The sequence below is a fragment of the Motacilla alba genome, chromosome 4 (assembly GCF_015832195.1).
Source record: "Motacilla alba alba isolate MOTALB_02 chromosome 4, Motacilla_alba_V1.0_pri, whole genome shotgun sequence".
In the NCBI taxonomy this organism is placed as follows: Eukaryota; Metazoa; Chordata; class Aves; order Passeriformes; family Motacillidae; genus Motacilla; species Motacilla alba.
In genome coordinates this window covers 65,344,540-65,350,539 of record NC_052019.1, presented here as the reverse complement: position 1 = coordinate 65,350,539, position 6,000 = coordinate 65,344,540, and positions in this window count along the sequence as shown.

Sequence of the window (6,000 nt, the reverse complement as noted above, 5' to 3'; positions counted from 1 at the left end):
TCACATGAGCCTTTCTGGCTATATTTAACTCTACTCCAGCACAATCCCACCATAACATTTCACTAAATAACCTAATTTAAGTTCCTCAATAGCCAGGGCTGAACACAGTTTAAACAATAAAACATATTTCATCTTTGCCTGGAGTTTTAGCCACTTTCAGCAGGGGTGGAAATCCTGACCTCAACTGTGGAACAGGAGAGAAAGAGTAAGAGAGCAGCATCACCAGCCAATACATTCCCCACCTGAAAGAGAGAACAAAAATCACCATGAGAAGCAACTGTGCTCAAGCAGCTCCTGTCGGGGCTCTGCTGGATAATTACTGCACAAGTGCATCACACACCCCTCAGGATCCATTTCAAACACTCCACAGAATTTCTGGCAATGATGACAACATTTTATTTCCCTCTCCACTTACAAGCATAGCCCTGCCACATGTTCTACACACATAAAGCACAGACATGCCCATGGACTCAGAATTAGTGGCAAGGACAGAGTTTAGCAGCAGCTCTGCAGCATGCTCAGGGATTCCAAAAGGAATCCTCAAATCCAAGTGTGCCATTCAAGTCTTTGAAAGAATCTATCCAAAATCTTAATAAGAATATTAAAATAACAAAAAACAAACAAACAAAAAAACCCCAACAAACAACCAAAAACACAGCATAAGCCATTAATTATTGTCCTGTAGCAATGAGAAATCTCTGCTGAAAGGGATGCAGACTCTCCACTCTCTCTGTGCCTGTTGCTGGAGTTTCTAAGCTGGTACAAGGTCTCTGACTGAAAACATCTATCAGCTGCCCAGAATTTATCTGTGAGATATACTGCTTAAATACAACTTACAGTTGTCACTTGCAAAAACCTGAAGTGAAAAGATAGAAAGCCTAGACATTGTCTGATAAAGAGAAATCAATGTACAAAACAACTGCCCTCCCTGTTCCCCTTCATGGCCATTTGGGAACACCATCCACTGGTTCTCATCGCTACTTGTGAACTGCTTTTAGAGGATTTGTGAAAGGCAAACCTAACAAGAAAGCAAGTATTATGTGGCTTAAATTCTCTATAAAAGCGTCCATACCAGCAACAGGACATGTTTCCATCTGTATGTTCTTATTTAATTTCTAAGCTTCCTTACCTCTTGTGTTCAGGTGTAAACTCCTTTCCAATTCATTCTGTAAATTCCACTATTTTCCATTTCCCTTCCAAGCAAATAATCCTCTCTCCTGTGGAGGTAATGGTGGGGCCAAAGCACACCAACAGTTCTAACCCTCACCCAAGGGATTCTCTGAGCCAGGCACTTCTTAGGGAAAATGCAAGGGAAGTTGACAGGCAGGCTCAGTCTGGGTGATGTTTGACACATTCCTGGCCACCTCTTTTCCAATGGTACACAGGAAAGCCTCACGTGGGTTTAATTCCCAAGACTAAAAAACAATAATCCCAGCGGATGTACTGACTTCTTATTGCTGAAGTCACCTCCCTGAAGTGAAGAGAGTTTTGCTGATATAATGCAGTGTAATTTATGAACCACTTCAGACTTAGTTTGTCCAAATGTCTTTTGAAAACTTGGTCTGGCAAGTACAAGAGCTACATTAGCACTATGCTGCTAAAACTGCCTCAAGGGTTATCAAACTATCCATCTATCTTCCATGGAAACTGGGGGTGGAAAAGAGCTCCTAGGTGCTTAGCTCCTATCTCTGCCAACACAAAACTGCTCCATGCTGTGTTCTGAGAGGTTGTCCAGTTTTTAATCTAGTAAAGAAGCTCCCACCATTTCTCCCGATGGGGAAATTATTCTCTATCATAAAAGATTTCAGTGCAAAGAAACAGTTCCTGACACTTAGCCTAAAATATTCCCTTGCTGACATTTTTACATTCATCTCTATTATATACACACATATATTTATATACATATGCTATACAACAAAAGCCAAAATGCTCCCACTTACATCATACGGGCCTTGAAAAGTCAGTCACGTTGCCTTGGTGTAAGGCTGGAAAGAATTTGTTCTCACACTTTGTTCTTCTGGAAATCCTGGTGGGGGTAACAGCCTGATTTTCATTACACACATTAAAAGAATAAACGATATAAACTGTCAGAAAACCTCACATCAAATGAAAATCTGCAATTCTGCATCACCCAGGCCCTGGTTGAAAGTTATTTTAGAAAGCAAAAGGTGCTGGGGAGTGTGTAGGTAGTAGAATGATGTCATTTACCAGCAAACACATGCACTCTCTACAAATTTTTCTCATTGCAAGAAGGTCATTTCTGCATAGATCTGCTGCTTCTTGGTTCTTCTAATCCATTGAAAGGTTCCATAAACAAAATCAGCAACAATCACGTTGTAGACATGCAGATTCCTTGGCTCCTCACAGTCGTACTTAATGCTCTGTATTTACACTTCCTTAATTTCTGACCAGCCCATCTTTAAAGAAACAGAACTGCTGCAGAATCATGGCACATGTGACCCAAGGATTAATAAATCCTACATCACCAGTTGTACAATGGTTTTGCTAATCTTGCTTTCCCAGATATCCTCTAAAAATAATCTTTTTAAGAAAAGCCTGTTCCTTTCAAAAGTTCAAAATTTCTTTCGAAGAAGGAGCTAGCAAAGCAATTTGTCTTTAAGTTTTAATCTGGATCACTTTGATCATTCATCAGACTGTTTCATGCAATTTTCTGAAAAATTGAACCAAGTAGTTCTAGAAAGGGTCTGTATGCTTCAGAGTTAACATTGTTATATGTGAAATAAAAGCTGAATTTCAGCCCTGTTAGATATTAAAAACAGATGATTTTTTTTCTGACTTTCACTGACAAGTCCTTCAATTAGTTTGCTCTTCAGGTTTGCTAAAATTGCTTGTGACATTTTATGCATTGGCACAATAACTAGAGGTCATTTTCAATAACCCATGGCTAGCCCCATAGAAGGAGATTAAGCAAATTCCCTTATTTCTCCTGGGAAACATTAAGGTCAGTGTTAAGGCTGTAGAAGGATGGAAGGGTTAAAATTCCACCACCAGAGCTTCTCCAGCAATTACAGATGGAAAGCAAAAGAAATCAATGTTAATTACACCAGTCCCTCAGGAAGGGGGAACAAAATTTGCACAATGAAAAAATATCTTGGTCTCTCTCCTTTTTAAACTGGCCAACTGAAATACTTTATTATCCTCCTTTAGTCAGCTGTGGGGAAGAAATGTTGCAGAGACTTCAAAACCAGAACATTTGATATGGTACTCCTGACCCAGTTTTGGTCATCCTTACCTCCTGCTACAACTCTGATTTTTAAGAAAAGAGGCTGAAGATGTAGGAATAGTGAGAGGGGCCGACAAAATCTCACAGGAGATTCACTGACATTGCTCTCTTGATCTCTCACAAGCCACTGTGACAGCTGAGACCCAGACCTGGGCTGAGCCATCTCCTGATGGTTTGGGTGCCACTAACTAAGGGCACAGAATTTACAATAGATAAGAAATTTGGGCAATTTCTACTGAGAGACAGCACCTGGTACTGCAGGGCAACTCCCAGCTCACCCCAGTCCCACCCTTTGGATTTGTTAGTCCATTCATTCAGCCTCCAGGTGACACCAGTGCAGAACAAGCCACATCAGCAGAGCTGCAGGGTCAGAAGGCTTTGGATATGAGGAATTCCTTTTACACAGCTCCATACATCTCCAGATCCCCTAAAAGAAAAGCAGGCCAGCAGTCTGACAAAAAACATGCTGCCTGAGCTACTGCATTTTGAGTTTGCAGGGCCATAGAGATTATGAATGCCCAAATCAGCACTTTTTTTTTTCTTCTGTTTTTAAACTTAAAATACTTTCCCTTTTGGACCTAGTTTGTCCTTGTGACCTGCAGAGTGTGGCAGTTCTGCAAAAACAGGCCTTCAACAGTGGCTTTGTGAGAGTCTAAGTATGGCTCATTGAATCAAGCCAGAAGTTCCTCTGTTTATTTATTTAACTTTGCTAATGCAAACTAACCCCCTCAGAGCTTACCTGCAACTGGAGGCTAGGATTTTTCTTCGTTTTGGTTGTGTTGGATTTCTATTTTACTTTTCTTATTTTAAATAAGAACAAAAAAAACCCCTCAGATAAAATTAATCCCTCAGTAATACTGCTGCAATTCAGTGTACAGATGATAGATAGATGCCGTTGCAACCAGAAATTATCATTATATTAACAGTTATCTCATTCAAACTAATTTCTCTGAGAACGGAACCTGAAAATCTGAGTAATGAAATCCTGGAGAAAGGTCTCTGTTATTCTTGCAAAACTGAACTGCTTTGCTTGCAGATAAGGGGCAAGTTAGCTAAAAAGAACTGGTCTGAAATAGTAAAAAAGGGCAAAGATAACTACGCAGATAAATAACTACACAAAGATAACTACAACAGAAATGTGTGATAAAATGATATTTTTGTTGACTCCACAAAGCTTTAGTGTGCCTGTATGAGAAAAAACATTTTTAAGATAAATATCTCAGATCAGGCAGACAAGAAGGTGTTATCTGTGGGAAGGATTGTCCAGAAAGTCATGCATATTTTGAGATTATTAAAGTAAGTCTGAGATGCAACTGTGAAATAATGTTATATACTTCTGCCACTGCTGCTGCATGTGAAAGAAAACAGTAGTAGACTGGTTCTCCCAAGTACCATTACAGGTATATTTGAGAGATGGGGTTTTGCCAGTAAATCTATAAGTCTCCCATGTTCCTCCCTTATCACCTCTATCTGTGAAATTAGATATTGAAGAAACTGGATCATTCCAACAGTACAGAAAATCCATCTCACAGCGTTCAAGTGCACAGTGGTAAGGCTTTGGTTTGTTATCATTTTTCATGCTTCGTAAGAAAGCCACCAGGGGCATGCTTTGCAATGCGAGCTTTTTGAGATTTTTGTGGTAACTGTAACTTTAGGAGACAAATTGCATTTATAAAGGAGGAGGGTCCAAGACAAAATATGAGTCTATGCACAGGGAACTGGAATTGCCATTCACATTGAAAGATTTTGGCAAGAAATTTCGAAGTTTTGCCGAAAACTGAAAGAGCTCTTGCTGCAGATTCTGAGGGAAACGCAAATGGCTGATGAATGACCAGGTTGCAGGAGTAACACTCTTCCAGTAAGAGTGCTTAGCAGGTGTCTGCAATTCTGAGGGGCATGAGGCTGGAGCAGGGATCCAAGTGCTGCTTATCCACGTCCCTGGAAAGCACTCTTACTGTAAGACTTTGCATTTTCAGCTAGAAACATTTACACAGCTGGAATATTTGCCCTAGTCTTGTAGGAAAAGCATGTTTTGGTAGATCCCCTATCCCTGGAAATGTTCAAGGCCAAGCTGGATGGGGCTCTAAGCAAGCTAGTCTAGGGGAACGTGCCCCTGCCCACGGCAGGAGGGTTGGAACAAAATGGTTTTTAAGGTCCCTTCCAAGCCAAACCATTCTGTGATTTTGGGATATTGCATGAAATGTGATGAATGGTCACTGTGGATCATTTAAAAGAGTGAGAGACTTCAAGTACACAGCTGAAACTGGTCCACAATTCTCATAGAGAGGCAACAACATCAGTGACAGTGATAAAAAGTAGTAAATTAATTTCAAAGTTGTAAGATTTTAACCCATATTTGTATTAGTAAGTATGGGGATCTTCTGTTGTCACTGAATATCAGTGGTCTGATTCAGTTCCTGCTGGGAGAGATGCTATCAACTAACACCAATGCCATAATTCAGGGTTAGTTTGAAAGCTTAGGGACATCCCTAATTCATTTCACACATATGAGAAAGCATTTTGGAAAGTGGGGCCTGCCTAGTATTGTCATTTTTACACGTCTTCCTTGCAGCCTTCTTTTATTATTACTTTATCTCATGGTTGAAAAAGTTGAGTTTGCTTTTCATCTTCTGCAGCCTAAACATTTCAGGAAGCATGAGCAAAAAGACATTGATTTTTCACATTTGATGGCTTCAGCTGAGCTCCAAATTTAGAGCTAATTCCTGGCAAATACCCCGCTCCACTCCGTTTTTGTT